Source organism: Vigna unguiculata, chromosome 7 (genome assembly GCF_037176805.1).
Source record: "Vigna unguiculata cultivar grain cowpea cultivar isolate G323 ecotype 2 chromosome 7, ASM3717680v1, whole genome shotgun sequence".
Classification (NCBI taxonomy): domain Eukaryota; kingdom Viridiplantae; phylum Streptophyta; class Magnoliopsida; order Fabales; family Fabaceae; genus Vigna; species Vigna unguiculata.
The window spans coordinates 12,140,773-12,159,426 of NC_140798.1; positions in this window are offsets into that span (position 1 = coordinate 12,140,773).

Sequence of the window (18,654 nt, forward strand, 5' to 3'; positions counted from 1 at the left end):
CAGAACACACAACAACAAAAGTAGGGTAAGCTAAAGCACAAAAGATTTCATTCATCCAAACAGATATAAGTTCACAATATCATGCACTCGATTCAACCAAGCATGTTATGACTTGTCAGGCAATACACTACGACTCGACTCGACTCATCCGGATACATATAACTTGGTCAGATTTAGCGGATGCTTGCACTTGTGGTGGATACCTCTGCTCACCCTCGAGCTATGTGTTATAGTGTTACAATAAATCAATTTCCCTCACCACAAGGTTAGCCCTTAGAAGATTTCAGACCTCCTATTACTCTCACCACAAGAGTCAGTTCGCTCTAGGTGAGACTAACTAACTCCTTAGAGTGTCAGAATGCAACCTTACCTTGAATCCTTACCTAGTTATACAGATGGGGCACCACCATAGACACCCACTAACAGGGATCATGGAATTACGTCCCGACCACTGAAGCACGACCCTAAGACCTTGCCTAGAGGTCTCAAGGATTTATGCACTAACACGAACCAAGCATAAATCAATAATACGAGAACACTAATCATGCTTACAATTTCATACCATCCTCTGAAAATAATTCCTCATTCATATCACATGTTGAATCCTTACCACTGGTCATTACCACCCCATGAGTGAAGAGCCTCATCTCATATCAATGCCATGTTCAATCAATTCCAACTCACTCATTAATTTCACATGCCAAGTTCTCACGATACCCCTCATTCTCCATTTATGAATTCTGTCACGCATACATAGCAACCAATATATATATATATATATATATATATATATATATATATATATACATGTATATCATCATAACAATCATACCCAAATAATTACCAAGCATCTAAGAACAACCAAGTACCTAAACAGAGCACTGTCCCGCTCAGCCCCTTGCTCAGGCTGAAGGGTCTCGCTCAAGCGAGTCCCTAGGCCTAGGCGAGGGCTCGAAATAGGAACCAGAAACCAGCGCGGGATCTCGCTTAGGCGAGACCTCTTTCACCTGGGCGAGATGTTCGCTCGCTCAAAAATATTGAGCGGGTCGCCTGGGCGGCCTCTTACGTAAAAGGGGTTTGGGCGAGTCCCTGTCTATCTCGCCTAGGCGAGACTAGCTCGCTTGGGCGAGATTAGCAGGTCTCGCCACTATTTTCCTGCAACAGTCACCCACACCGAACCAAACCAACTCATTCATGCGTCCACATGTAACTCAACATCACACCAACCACACAGATTCGAAATACACCCAAGCAATCATAGAAAAACAGGGTATATGATTAAGCCATAACTTCCCTACCTGGAAATGGCTTGTACGAGACCTCGACACTGGACCACGGAGCACAGCAACTCGATAGACGGACCTGGAAACTGGCGGAACAGCAGAACAGTAGGAAATATAAGGTTATTAACTAACCCTAAACGGTGGAATACGAAAAAGGACCTTAGGGAAGTAATGGCAGTAGGTTTAGGATCACTTACATGGAGCAGAAAGTAGTACTTGAGCCTTGAGCGGACTGGTTCGAGACGAAAAAGCTAACCCTAGCAGAGCTCTAGTGCACAAGTGAGGGAAATGGCTACAAGTCTGTGAATGCAAGGAAGTGGAAGCATTAGGGTCACTAGAGTAGGTTTTATCAATTGGGCCAACTCTAGGCCCAAACACAAGGGGCAGCGCTTCACTTTAGGGCAGAAAGTAATAAAGCCAATTTTAATGGGCCTTACAAATGGAATGCTAATATATTTTTATCTAAATGCATAAACGGTTAAAATAGACTTTTTTACTACAAGAAACTGTTTGATTATTAACAACAACAAAAAATCTAGTGATAAAATAAATTTTACCGATAAATTTTAGAACTTTAATTATTGATGAAAATATTTGTTGGTAATGGATTTGTCAATAATATTTGTTGGTAAATTATAATTGTTATTATCGATAGAAATATTTGTCAATAATATTCATCGGTAATATGAGCATCAAAGTATTCATTTCAAACATTGACCATGTTGTAGAAAAATCCATCAATGAATTCATTAGTAATTCAACTATCTTTAATGTCTGTAATGGATAATTTTTAAAATCAGTCAATAAATCTATTACTAACTAAATTGGGAAATCTTGTTAGGTTTATAGAGGGGGTTTTAATGGGAAGAACAAACACCAATGAGACTTGAGCCCAACTACACAAGGCATTGAAACCACTCTCAACTCAAAACCTTAAGACGATGTGTTTATGGGCCTTGATCCTTATATGATGCTAAACTTTTTTATTTTTACTCAATGTGGGACTTAGACTCACTTGGATTCCTAACAATCTCTCCCTCAGGTGTGAGTCCCTTCACATTGGTACTTTCGCTTACCTGACCCACTATCGGGAAGACTTTCGATACAAGGCCTCGTCTGAGCTGGTCACCACACGAACCTGGCTCTAATACCACTTGTTAGGTTTATAGAGGGGGTTTCACTGGGGAGAACACACACCAATGAGACTTGAGCCCAACCACATAAGACATTGACACCACTCTCAACCCAAAACCTTAAGGTGATAGGTTTATAGGCCTTGATCCTTATATGATGCTCACCTTTCTCATTTTTACTCACACTTGGATTCCCAACAGGAAATTCATCAATAAATTCATTGGTAATTTAGTTTGTTTAAAAGTTCGTTGGTAAATTCTTTGGTAATTGAATTTTTTAAAATGCATTTGTAAAATAGACACCAATGTTCCTTCTAGATCTGACGAAAAATTTGTTATAATAAATTGAATATGGATGATAAGAGGAATATAATAAGAAGAGAAGAAGAAAGAGGAGAATGAGGAGGAGGAAGAAGAGACACAATGATGATTACAACAAGAATGGAGGTGACAATTGCGGTAAAGAGGTAGAGGTGACAACGACAATGTTGAAGGAGGAGGAAGAAAAGAAGGTAGAGGAGCAGGAAGAGGAATAAGAGACATGATGAGTAGATGACTCCTTACCAGAGCTCATAGGACCTTCTTAGGAGGATTACTAGGAGCATCTTAACCTTATTTAGTATTAGTTTGTGTTGACTTTTGTGTGCTTGCTTTGTAGGCTTTATTAGTGGCACTTTGGATGGGAGCGACTAACATTTAAAGAGGAGAAGAGGATTGAGGTTGGCCAAAGGGCATGAGCATCCTACATGAGGCTTCTTGAAGAGCAATTATCAGTTGTCGCGTCTTCCTCTTTTTCCTCATTGCCTTTCTCCCTTAGTCTTTCTTCTCTTCTTCCTTTTTCTCCTCCTTCATCTTTTCCTCTTCCTCTTTCTCCTCCTTTATCTCTTCCTCTTTCTCCTCCTCTATCTCTTCCTCTTCCTTTTCCTCCTCCTTCTCCTCCTCTGGCTACCATCGTCGACGAGCCACCACTATACCACTGTCGTCGTGCCACGACCACTTCCACACCTCATTCTCTTCCTCCTCCTCCTCATCATTCTTTTCTCTTCTTCTAACCCATCTCTTATTAATATACAAATAAATATCATTAGCCTTGTTAGGAAATTCACTGCTCATTTTACTAACGGATTTACCAATGGATATTTTCGTCGGTAATCAGAATCACATATTACCAACTTAGAAAAATATTTTCATTGGTAATCAATACACTACTTATATGAAACCACACATTGAAAAAAGATTAAAAGAATAACAATACAAAAAGACATAGATTTTTCATCTTCTGAACTTTACAACAATGACATTAAATTATTATATTATATTAAATGAAGGGTATTTATACAATTGTGATGGCAAAATTATATTATGAGAATGAGTTATAAAATAAAATTAATTATATTAAAAATTAAAACAATATTGTACATGATAAAAACATAGCAAAGAAAGATATTAAAAAGAAGTTAAAAGACCAGATATGTGCCTTAAAATTGATTTGATACACCATCGAACAAAATTACACAATGGAAAAAATCTATGATTAAATATATGATAAGATAGAAAAGTACCTTGAAGATATGAGAAAACTTTCTAGATATTGAACTAGTTGAAGTGTTGAGAGATAATGAAAATTGTTTGAGCGAAATAAAAAATTCTACAAATGAAACAAAAAATAAGGATCAAAGAGAATAAAGACAAGTTATTTTAAATTACCTAGTAAAGGAATATGAAAAAAAATCCCATTTGAACATGGATATGACAAAAAATAATAAATAAAAATACTAAAAAAGAGTAGAAACAATCAAATGTGAGACCTTAAAACTATTTGATTCAATGAAATTAATTATACATCATTTGAACACAACCTTAAAACTATTTGATTCAATGAAATTAATTATACATCATTTGAACACAACTAAAGTAAAAATGTGTAAACAAGATTGTGATAAGAGAGAAAGTACCATAGAAATGTGAGTGAATTTTGTAGATATAGAACAAACCAAACAATTAGAATAGTGGAGAAAAAATGTGTAGCAAAAATAAAAAGATTACAAAACTAAATATTGAGAGAAAATATATATATATATATATATATATATATATATATACTTATATAAATATATAAAAGTGTTTTAGGTTCCTACTAAAGAATGAATATTTTAGTAACTTAAACATGAATGAGATGAGAATGGGGAGGGATACTGGGATGAGCATCAAAATGGAAATGGAGTGCACATATACATAATTAGTTAAAATAATTTGGATATTATTCCTATCGATACCCGTACCCAATCAATACAGATATTTTTTATTAAAATGGAACGAATCCATAAAATACCTATGGATAAATATTTATTTATCATCCCTAAATATACATGTTTAAAGTGATAATAAATTATTGTCAATGTTAAATCTATATTAAAAGTGTATGACTTCTATTCAAATATATTAAAAAATATTAAAAACTAATTAAACCATGTCATTATGCACGGGTAATCATTAAAAATGATATCAATAACGAGTTTTTTTAAGGAATATATTTTAAGTGAGATATATTACCATTTCTATTTTCTATATTAGCAACATATCATTTCTTAAAATATTTAAAATAAGGTATATAAAAAGTATTTATTATAGTAGTTATTTATTGGTTGCCTTATGTGTGATTTTTCTAAATGCCAACCATAGAAGGGGATATGAGAAATATACATATGGCAGCTTGGTAATATGTCATGCATCAACGCAGTTTTATTTGGATAATTCGTATTGTGTTTTTTCTTCCCTTTTCTGCATAACTTTTCAAGACATGTTCCCTGTCTTGATATAAAGTGGTGAACGAACACCCTTATTTTTTTTTCACCGTATTTTATTATATTTATTTATTATTATTATTTAGCTACTTATTTTGGTACAAATCAATTAATTTTATTCCCCAATCAGATTGAATACAAAATATAGTTAGAGAAAAAAAAATACAATCAAATTAGTAGACGACAACTATAACACAAAATTGCAGTTTTTAAATTGCCTTAAGTGCATTACATTAGGACACTAAACCCCAATTTGCATATTTTGTTCATTTAAATGATGAACGTAGAACGTATACAACTTTATATAACATTTTTCTCTTAAGAATACATAATTGACGTCTTTAGTCAAATTTAGTTTTGTAGATATTTTTCTTTTAAACATTTTAAATATTTATTTTTAAGTATCGATAATTAATTATTCAACTAAATTTTTTTCTTCCTGTCTCAGAAGCCAAATCAATTAATGTCAGCTTCTATCTCTAATAAAAGTCTGTTGGTGCAAAATCTTGATATGGCTTTAAGTTGTAAAAATGTGTTTATATAAATTTTAAAGAGAAAATAATTTTCAAAGCGGATTTTTTTTTTTTTTGGGTTCTAAATTTGTGTTTAAGGGTAATACACTTTTAGGAGTTGTTAATTATCTATATACTCGTAGTGAGATTTATAATGAGTTATTGCAGTTTTAGTAGTTTGTGATATGCTATAATTGAGTTTTAGGTTATCCATGTGATCTGAACATAGGTGTCTGAAAATATCAGATTTGAAAAGTCTTCTTTTATACAATAATATCGTTTTCAAAGTAATATTTAGATAAGATTAGCATTGGTGAGTAGAAGCAGGAACAGGGACAAACATGTCTGCGGGGATTTCGATGTTTTGGACTGAAATTTTCTAACATTTTCACACCTCTCCCACTATCTTTGGGGTTGCATTGCATGTCTTTGCTAATAATAAGAACCCTAAACCAAACTCAATAGTCACAAAAATACACTTCTTCGTACCCCACTTGCCTGCAACTTGTCGGAACCTAAAGTGCACATTTCATTATGAGAAAGGAGATGTGCATGAATACTTTGTTTTCATTAATTCAAATACGTTTTCTAACAAGCTCTTGGTTCATGTCAAAACAACTGATAAATGAAAAACATCGATTTTTCCTTATTTTTTCTTTTTTTATTTCATTTGTTTCTATTAATCTAAAGACTTACATATTTATTTGGTCCTAATTTTTGTTTGGTTTTTGTAATTTGATCCTAATATATATTTTTTATTTAATTTGGTTATAATATTCGTTTAATATTATTAAAATAATTAACGGACGGTGAATCGTGATTGTCACGTGTTATTTTGTTGTTTTTTAATTTTTATTAATTTTTTTAATTTTTATTAAATTTTTTAATTTTTTAATTTTAAAAAAATTCTACGTGTCAAGCTTATCATGTCACATGTCAGGGTTAGTTTTTTATATTCAATTTTATCCTGATATTCGTTATATTTTTGTTCAATTCAGTCCAAGTTTTTTTTAAAGTGGTTAAAAATATACATTTGGTTCATATTTACGTTTAGTTTGTTTAGTTTTGCCATTTTAGTCCTTATATTATTTTTTTGTTCAATTAAGTCCTAATTTTTGTCAATTTTGTCCTTTTTTACTAACATTGTTTAAATAATTACTGTTTGGTTTAGGGTTACATTTGGTTTTAAATTAGAACGAAAATTTTAAAAGTGAAAAATAACACGATTGATTTAAAACTTTAAGAGGTTAAAAATCAAATAAAGTGTTCAAAATCACATAAAAAGGTCATCCAATATTAAATTAGAACAATTATATTACTTTATTTGATTTTTAATCTCTCAAAATTTAAAACGAATGGTGTTAGTCCCCACTTTTACAATTTTCATTTTAATTTTTAACCAACTCTACTCTAAATTAAAAATATTTAATAAAAGTGTGAATTTTAATAAAAATATTAGTATAACATTTACATACAATTAAATTTGGTCTCAATTTGGAAAGAAACAAAGTTAATCATATTTTAAAAAAGTTGGGATTGAATTGAATAAAAATAACAATCTACGCAAATAAAGGTGCAAATGTAAATTCTCATGGCTGAATGCTCAAATATGTAGTATGAATGATGGAAACACTATATGTAAGATTTAAAGGACTTTCTTAACTAAGAAGAGGAGTTAAATTGGGTGTAACTTAAAAATAGGTTCAATTCAATTTATAAAAAGCCTTTAATTTAAATCAAATTGACCAATAAATCAACATGCAATCACTACTCGAACACACATTTCCATTCAATTGAAAACAAAGTTAACAAATTGATTTCACTTAACAGACAATCATACAAATGGACTAGTACAATTCAACAGATTAAAACATCTACAGATTGAAATACTGGAAAAATTATGTAAAAAAAGTAATTGATGATAAACTCAAACAACTTGCACAACCAATCAAGAGTGATACCAATCAATAGAACAAAGAAATTTGCAAATGCAGCTTACACCAATTCTAGAATACCATAAAAACATTGATCAAGCCAGATTTCTTGAAATTTTTTATCAAATAACACATAAGGAGAATTTTTATACTAGTTCACTCAAAACTGAGTCCAGGCAACCTTAGCCTCACACATCACTATATTAAAAGTTTTACAAAATCCTCCAAGATTACACTTTTGAAAACATGAAACTACACCAAGACCCTTGAATCCCATAAGAATCTCAATAAAGCACAATAAGACTCTCAATTGTAGATTTGTAATCACACCAAAAAACTTGAGAAATACCTAAACCTTGGTAATGACTCTCCCTAACCAACCAAACATTTTTCTCCAAGTCTCTTACACCAAGCAAAACGCTCTAAGATTGCAAAGAACACCTTACGAACAACTACAGATGTGTATTGTTCAGAGAGAAAGCATTTTCCAAAGTATTCACACTAATTTCATGCTCAAAATCACAATTGTTCCTGATCTCTTTGAAAAAGTAAACTTTATATTAGCATATTCAACATGTTGATTTATTTGTTCATTTTTTTTATTTCATTTAACTTCAGCTGATTAAAAGTTAATTAAGTTGATTGAATATGTTAATAATAGAACTATAGCAACCACCATATTGAAAACCCATTTAATAAACTGAAAGACTACAACCATACACAAGACACCTAATCTATGTCAAATAGTCTTCATGTTAAGCTCCAATCTTCAAGCTTCAAGATCATGTGATTGTCAAATTAAGCACACATCAAGCTTGATCAACACATCATTTCTTCAAGTCTTCATTAATTTATCAAGTCTTCATCAATCTTCATTAACTCTTCATATCCTCATCAAGTCACTATACAATATCTTCATTAAATTTCTATACACCAAAGCCATTTGTGCTAACAATATAATACTCAAATTTATGGAATGAAACTAAAAGTTTATCAAAAGAACACGTAAATCAAAAATTCTGAATTATGAATCCTAAATAACAAAAACAGCTAAACTGAAATTCATAAATTTCTAATTCTAATCTTGTGCGAATTGAGTTATGGAGTTTCATGGAAACATGTGAACGAAAGAAACAATACCATTTCTTAGAGAGAATGAACAAAAATGACAAATCAATGATAAACGAATATAAAAGTGTGATTGACAAACTTATATTGAATTTTGCTTTTGATATTCAAGAGTCACTATGTTCTTCTTGAATGAAGAAATGACCATTACGTGCTCATCGAGTTAGTGCAATGACTATACATGTACTCTAATTCAATATTATATAAAAGTAAGATTCAATTCAACTTTGAATAAAGATAAGAAGCTAACTTGATGTGGAAAAACTAATTTAAGATGAAAGATATGAAATTTTCGCATTCAAATAATGATTTGAGATGAATAATCGATGGAATTAAGAAACAAAACAAGTAATGGATGAATTATATCACTGAAATTAAAAAATAACACTAACGCAGAACCTATTCACTCTATATGTAGTACTTAGATCATGAATTCAACAAACTAAAGTGGAAAACACCAAACCTGAACCACATATCCTCGATACTTTTTAAATCAGCCTTGTACAAGTATATTTAATTGTCTTTAAAGCTTCCTAGCAGCTTGTGCAAGATTTTGAACCTCCAAAATGAAAGTGAACCGTAAGGCCAATTTCAAATTTTTAATAATTTTACAATGCAAACTGATTTCTCCTTTTGCTACAAATGCGATTGATCCATCTTTAATAAACCTAAGACCATTGATTGAAAGCATTGACCTATACCAAAGTTACAAAATTCAAGTTAGCAATGATATCTACTTAAAACTACTAAAATTAGACTAAGCTAATTAGAAATCAGTCTAAGCTACACTAATCTAAGCTAAAATGAAAAAAAAACTATAATAATCCTAATAATGCAGACTTATAAAACTATTAAAATAGAAAATAGTAACTACGATAACTATGTACTTAATAGGATTCTAAAACTAAAATGATGAAATTAATAAATGCTATAACCTATATTACACTACATTAATCTATTCTAAGTAAGGAATACTACAAAATCTATTTACTAAACTAGATTACTTATCTATTAAACTGAATTTTTTATTTAATTCTAACTTCTAAAACTATAATCAAACTCAGAAACTTATATCGAATATAAAATTCTACAATCGTTGGCTATTCTAGAACTAATTCTAAGACTAGCACTAAAACTTTCTAATTAAGCTAAATTTACAAAACTCTACTATAAGGCTCTCTAAACTAAATATAAGATAAGAACTAAGAATTAAGAACTTAAATCTACCCAAAAATGCAATTACTTCCAAACATTTTCATATAATCATCGCTTATCACATTATTATTATTATTATTATTATTATTATTATTATATTTTTCAAGGCTTAAATATACATTTGGTTCCTATTTTTGTTGTTTTTATTCAATTTGGTCCTTATTTACGTTTTGTGTTCAATTAGGTCCTCATTTTCGTCAAATTTTGGTCAATTTGATTCTTTTGACTAACGGTGTTTAAATAGTTAACGTTTTTGAACTGTACATGCCACGTGTTAGCTCTTGATTTTTTTGATTTTTTTGATTTTTTTTTAATTTTTTAATTTTATTTAACTATTTAAACACAATTAGTCAAAAGGACCAAATTGAAAAAAATTGACGAAAATGAGGACTTAATTTAACACAAAACGAAAATGAGGACCAAATAGAATAAAAACAATAAAAATAGGGACCAAATGTATATTTAAGCCTATTTTTCAATATGCAAACTACCTAGAACTAGTCATAGGAACTACTAATAGCATGTAAAACTTATGTAGAAACTACCTAGACTAGCCTAGTTTAACTATTCAAATCACCTAAGTAGCAAGTAATATAATTCAACTTCTCTTTTCCTTCACTGGTTGGCACAAAGAGTCTACGTGTGCAGAATTTGACCATTAGAGTTCCAACCTATAACAACAAGTTGTTGCCTTTGGTCTAACAAGTTACACTTCTCTAAGTTTAGCTTGTTCACAACTCTTTTGTTTATTCCAACTTCTTCTTTGTTCAGAGGTTGGTGCAGGTTTCCAATGACAAGTTCAATTCCATTTCTTAAGCTCTAACTTGGGCCAACATGTCATGCCAATAATATGTAACTCAACTCAACTCTTCAACTTTGCACTGAGACCACATTTCCTTAAGTTCACTCCATCAAATTTGATATAATTAATTATTTCTCTTTCTTCTTTTTGAAATTTTTTCTATATTTTATTTAATAAAATTTTTATTATCTTACTTCATTATTTTATTTATTTAATTATAATTTATTTAATTAAATTTTGAACTAATTGGTATTAATTTGATAACTTCAAAGATAACGTTATCCATAATAATGAGCAACACTGTCAAAGTAAGAGAGTACAATAAAATCTTAGAAGGTTATACTTCACTATACTTCAATTTATAAGCATTCGAATGATGTGAATGATGTGACCATTGAGTCCTTCTTTTAAAATTTCCTCAATATCTTTTCATATCCATTTTATTGGTTTTATTTTAGGGTTAAATATGTTTTTGGTCCTTAACTTTCGGTGGAAATTGGAAATAGTCCTTCCTCGAAACGTTAGACTAATTTAGTCCTTCAACTTTGGAAATGTTTGTATTTAGTCCTTTTAACCAAATTATTTTAAGTTTATTTGACGTTTTAAACACATTTCATGATAATATTTGAGTTGTTTACATCGTTTAACTCATTTTTGCTTCAATATTTACTTAGAAACGCATTTAAAACATTAAATAAACTTAACAAAATTTGGTTTAGAGGACTAAATTCAACCATTTATTAATGATAAGGGACTAAATTGGTCTAAAGTTTCAAAGAGGGACTAATTTCAATTTTCACTAAAAGTTAAGGGACCAAAAACATATTTAACCCTTTATTTTATTATTCTGACTCAGAAAAGTTGTGATACAATATCTAGTGCTTATTGCTTCTTCCATTCTTTGGTTTTCTTTTATCTTTCCATTTTTGTGAATCATCTTAAATCAATCTTCAATGTTATATCATAGATAAAATCTCAAGCATAATCTTTAGATTTAATTGTCAGTCTTTTTTTCTCTTTCTTCTTTTATGAGTATTTTCTCATAAAATAAATCATATATATGTTGTTTGTATATTTGTAAAAGAAAGAAAAGAAAAATAAGGTGTCGGTTAAGCACACACACAATTACTTTTCCTATTTTATTTATATTACAATGTTTTATACGTATTGTTGCATCGGCTTGGGTGAACTATTCAATTTAAATTAAAATCAATCTATTTAAGTATCATAAGATAAAAGCTACGATTCACTTTTTGTTGTATTAGCTGACAAAGTCACGAACACAAAGATTTCCTGAGGCGTGTAGATTCACTACCCTTAAGAACTTATTCGCGGTGTATTGCGCAAGCCCCCCAAGATACAATAGGAACTTCTCAAAATTCTGAGGATCTCAGAAACTAGCAAGATAACTCTTAGATATAGTAGGTATAACCATGACATAAGAGAAGAGAGAAAAGAAAGAAGATAAGAAAAGGAGAAATGAGAAAAGATTGTGTTTTCAAGAGGATTTAAGCACCTATTTATAGGTGATGAATGGACTTAAAAAATCCATGCTCTGTAGCTGAAGCCTGGTGTGGAAAATAATATCCCATAAAACGTGGATGTGGGATAAACTTATGGAGATCTCGTTGCAATGGCCTGCACCATCCGAAAGAGGAGGAAGGCTTTCTAACATTGCAACAACTGCAACGTTATTATTTTTTCAATACACTTATAAATATATAACAATCCCCCACATATTGCAAAAGATAAGAGATAGAAAGAAAGAAAATTTTGGGTCTAAACTAAGATGTAATGCATCAGAGTTGGTATAGCAAGCTATATGAACCTGTTTTAGATTGAGAAACTTAACACACAATGTAGTTGGTATAGCAAGCTATATTAACCAAGGACACTTGATGTGTGTTAGTGGTTTATCAATCATAATACATCCCCAAAATTCTTGCTATTATCATTGTGTTGCGTTTACTAGGCCATGCGAGTTCCCGGTATTCATGAGTGCTCTAGAGGTCATGTTAAGATCTCATACAAGCAGACCCACTTGACACTCATATAGGTGATTTCATCAAGTGTATGCTGCAAATCATACACCACCCGTAAGGGATATGAAAATCATTAAAATTTGGCTTAAATTAAAATTCTTACACCACATAGAATTTTAATTACAAAGTTTAACCTCTCAATATTGTAGTCTCTAGCACTTTCACACACACCATAGAAATTGACATAATTGATTTAAAATCAATTTGTGCTATCAGAACTAACAAGTGACTTGTTTTTACCCATATGAACCTTATTCATGGGATCTCCAATCACAAAGGTTGGGTTGCCATCACTTGTTTGTTTTCAAGTGGCTTAAGTCGCATTCCCCTCGATGTTTCTAATATCATGTTTCTTCCCAAGGGTTTAATCAGAGGATCTGCTAGATTTTGTTTTAACCTCACATAATCAATGGAAATAATTCCACTCTTTAGCAGCTGCTTAACCAAATTATGTCTCAATTGTATATGTTTGTTCTTTCCATTTTAATTCTTTGTTTTAGCTATAGCTTATGCCGATTAACAATCATAATGTATTGACACAGATGGGGTTGGTTTCATTCCGAGAGGAATGTTTGCTAAGAAGTTTTTCAACCACTCAGCCTCACTACCAGCCATTTCAAGAGCAACAAACTCAGATTTCATTGTTGATCTAGCAATAATTGTTTGCCTGGTTGATCTCCATGCAATCGTACCATCCCTAAGTGTGAATACATAACCATTAGTGGATTTTGTCTCATCTGAATCAGAGATCCAATTAGCATCACTATACCCTTCAAGTATAACATGAAATCCACTATATTCAATGGCATAATCCATTGAACCCCGTAAATATCTCATAAGTCTTCCAAGTGCATCCCAATGTTCCTAATTAGGACATTGAGTATACTTACTCAATCTACCTACTTCATAAGAAATATCAGGTCTTGAAAAGCTCATTAAGTGCAGTAAGCTCCCAATTATTTGGGCATATTGAGGTTGAGAAACATATAATCCTCTATTTTTCATTAATTTAGAGTTAGCATCATAAGGGATACTCACTGGTTTGAAATCATAATATCCAAACTTCCTAAGAAGTTTCTCAATGTATTGTTCTTGGGATAGTAATATACTATCTCCCTTCCTTATGATTCTAACATCTAAAATCACATTGGCTACACCTATGTCTTTCATTTCAAAATTAGATCCTACAAACAATTTAGTTCTAGAAACTATATCCATGCATGTACCAAATATTATCATGTCATCCACATACAAACCTATAATGACACATTCACCATTTTTAGATTTAGAATACACTTATGATTCTAACATCTAAAATCACATTGGCTACACCTATGTCTTTCATTTCAAAATTAGATCCTAGAAACAATTTAGTTCTAGAAACTATATCCATACATGTACTAAATGTTAACATGTCATCCACATACAAACATATAATGATACATTCACATTTTCAGATTTAGAATACACACAATTATCAGCATCATTAGGTATGAAACTATCACATAGTAAGCCACTATTTAGTTTTTCATGCCATTGTTTTGGTACTCATTTTAACCCATACAAAGATTTTAAAAGCTTGCATACCTTATTTTCTTGACCAGGGACAACACACCCTTTAGGTTGAGTCATATAGATTTTATCCTCTAAATCACCATTTAGAAAAATAGTCTTAACATCCATTTAATGTATCACTAGCTTATGGGTAGCTGCTAAGGCTAACAAAACTCAAATTGAGGAAATCCTAGTCATAGGGGCAAAGGTGTCAAAGTAATCTATGTTGGGTTTTTGAGTGATACCTTTTGCTACTAACCTTGCTTTATACTTATCTATGGATCCATCTGGGTGATACTTTTTCTTAAAGTCACTTACAACCAATGAGTTTTGCTCCTTTAGGAAAATATACTAAGGTCCAAGTATTATTTTTCTGAACTAATTCAATTTTAATCTTAATGGCCTTATCCCATTGTTTTGAATTAGGAACACTAGTAGCCTCTAGAAAGCTTGTTGGATCATTTTCAACTAGATAGGTATAAAAGTCATCTCCAAAAGAAGTTTCCTACCTTTGTCTTTTACTTCTTCTCAAAACTTCACACATGTAATCACTAATTTTATCTATAGACTGTTCAGGTGTCTCACAATAGTATTATGTTCAATCACACCACTTTTAAGAACAAGAAACCTATAGGCAACACTATGTTCAACATAGCCTAGAAACATACAATCAAAGGTTTTAAAGCCTATTTTCCTTTTCTTAGGATCAGGTAACATTACCTTAGTTAGACACCCACACCTATTTAAAGCCTATTTAAGATTAGGTTGATAACCTCTCCACAAATCATAAGGAGTTTTACCAATTTTCTTATGAGGTATCCTATTTTGTAAAATCATGCAGTAAGAAGGGTTTCTCCCCAAAGGTTATCAGGTGCACTAGAACTAATAAGCATGACATTCATCATTTCCTTAAGAGTTTTATTCTTTCTCTCAACTACTCCATTAGACTCAGGTGAATATGGCGGGGTTACTTCATGGATGATTCCTTCTCTAACACATTATTCATTAAAAAAACATATTCACCACCTCTATCTGATCTAATCCTCTTAATTTTCTTATTCAATTGATTTTCTATTTCTGCCTTATACTTTAAAAACACATAAAAAGCTCCATCTTTATGCTTGATTAAGTACACTTTGGTGTATCTAGAATACTCATCTATAAAGGTTACAAAATAATTTTTACCAGCTCTAAACATAGTCTATTTTAAGTCGGCTAGATTAGAATGAATTAGCCCTAACAATTCAGATTGACGTTCTACATGATAACAAGTTTTCTTTGTTATTTTAAATTCTACACATATATCACATTTACCACTTTGTTTATCATGCATATTAATTAATCCTAGTTGTTGCAATTTCATAACATACGGAGAATTCACATGTCCTAGTCTAGCATGCCACGTATCATACGAGTCAACGATATAAGCAGAAGAAGATTCATTAGTAATTTATGAAATATTGAGTACAAAGAGACCTTGATCACAATATCCCTTCCCCACGAAAAAATTATTTTTTATCATTACAATCTTGTCAGATTTGAATGACACTTTAACCCCAACTTTTCCTAATAGTGCTATAGATATTAGATTAACTCTAATAGAAGGCACATGTAGCACATCACTCAAGGCTATAGTCTTCCCAGATGTGAGTTTTAGAAGAAACTTTCCTTTCCCTAGGACAAGAGTTGTCCTAGAGTCACCAAGATAGACGTGTTCTTCTCCATCCCCTACATTGGTATAAGAGGTAAAAGCACTTATGTTTCCACAGATGTGCCTGGTAGCACTAGAGTCTACCACCCACTTACTCACATTGGTCATCAAATTTACTTGTGAAACGACCGCAACTATAGTATCTTCTGCTTGCGTAATTTTGCCCTAGGAGGATTGTCGTTTCTTGCTCTACGCCTGCACTGAGGTGCATGATGGCCATGCTTCCCACATACAAAGCAATTTCCCTTTTTCTTAAAGGTGGGGTTAGATCCTTTGGGACGGGAATTTGAAAAATTACTTTTCTTATTGTGATAAGGTTTATTCTCATACCTTTTTGGTGCAGGTTTTTCTTCTACAATATACGTTTTTGCAAATAATGCTTTGGCCCTTGTAGTAGCACATTCCTGCCTATTGGTATCTTCAACTATAATGTGTGTAATGAGCTTTTGAAGCGGCATCTTCTTGTGCTTGTGTTTCAACTGTTGTTTGTAGTCAGTCCAAGATGATGGTAGTTTCTCGACTAGGAGTTCTAAAACAAACTGATCAGGAAGGATTATGTTTGCTGCTTTGATATCTTTTAGCATCTTGTGATATTCGTTGATTTGGATCTTAATGTTCTTATCTTTAGTCATCTCACAGTGGTAGTAATTCCCTATGATAAATCTTTGTCTGACTACGTATTCAACAGTATAGTTGAGGATCAAAGAATCCTAAATTTCTTTTTCTTCCTTGTATGAATAGGTCATTAGACAATGAACTAAGTAAAGTGTGTTGACATACCTTATTTGCATGACTCCAGTCTTCAACTTGTTTTGAAGGGATATTAGAGTTGGGTTTTGAAGATGTGAGAGCAATAACAACTCCATAAATGTTTAAAAGGGTAGACACATGTTCTTGCCAGCGTCGAAAGTTTTGTCCAGAGAATACTTCGATTTTTGACACATCCGGAAAGGTTTCGCAAAGACCGTTTGAGCTCCGGAAATAGTATTTGGATTCTCCATAGAGGATGAGTTGTTGTTGTTGTTGTCAACCATAAGTCTTTAAGATTGTTATATTAGCTGACAAAATCATGAACACAAAGACTTCCCGAGGCGTGTACATTCACTGCCTTTAAGGACTTATCCACGGTATATTGCGCAAGCCCCTAGGATACAATATGAACTTCTCAAAATTTCTGAGGAACTTAGAAACTTGCAAGATACCTCTTAGATAGAGTAGGTATAAACAGGATATAAGAGAAGAGATAAAAGAAAGAAGATAAGAAAATGAGAGATGAGAAAAGGTTGTGTTTTGGAAGAAGATTTAAGCACCTATTTATAGGTGATGAATGATTTAAAAAATCCATGCTCCGTAGCTAAAGCCTGGTATGAAAAATAATATGCCATAAAATGTGGATGTTGGATCAACTTGTGGAGGAGATCTCGCTGGAACGACATGCACCATCCGAAAAGGAGGGATGCTTTCTAACGTTGCAACAACTGCAATGTTATTATTTTTGCAATACACTTATAAATATTTAAAAATCCTTCACATATTGCAAAATATAAGAGATAGAAAGAAGGAAAGAAAATTCTGGGTTTAAACTAAGATGTAATGCATCAAAGCTAGTATAACAAACTATATGAACTAGTCTTAGATTGATAAACTTAACACACAATGTAGTTGGTATAGTAAGCTATATGAACCAAGGACACTTGATGTGTGTTAGTGGTTTATCAATCACAATAACATATTTAAAGGATAGAAGATTGATTGAATGGAGAAATATGCCAATAATGTGTAACTCAACTCAACTCATCAACTTTGCACTGAGACCGATTTCCTTAAGTTCACTCCATCAAATTTAATATAATTGAACAAAATTGACGATAATTAGGGGACCTATTTGAGCACAAAAAAAATATTAGGACTGATTTGACAAAACTTGATGAAAATTGGGATCAAAAAGGTATTTTAACCATAAAATAAACCATATGTTTGTTTGTATATTTGTAAAAAAAGAAGTTAAAGTGTCTATTAAATCTAACTTCTAAAACTATAATCAAACTAAGAAATCCAATCTAATATAAAATTCTACAATCCTAGGCTATTCTAGAACTAATTGTAAGACTAGCACTAAAATTTCCTAATTAAGCTAAATTTATAAAACTCTACTATAATGCATTCTCTAAACTAAATATAAGATAAGAACCGAGAATTAACAACTTAAATCTACCTAAGAAAATGCAATTACTGAAAAAAAATTCATATAATCATGACTTATGACTTTACTATTTTTATTATTATAATATTTTTCAATATACAAACTACCTAGAACTAGTCATAGGATCTCCTAATAGCATGTAAAACTTATGTAGAAACTACCTAGACTAGCCTAGTTTAACTATACAAATCACCTAAGTAGCAAGTAATATCTGGTGCTTCTTGCTTCTTTCATTCTTTGGTTTTCTTTTATCTTTCTATTTTTCTCTTTATTCTTTTATGAGTATTTTGTCATAACATAAATCATATGTTGTTTGTGTATTTGTAAAAAAAA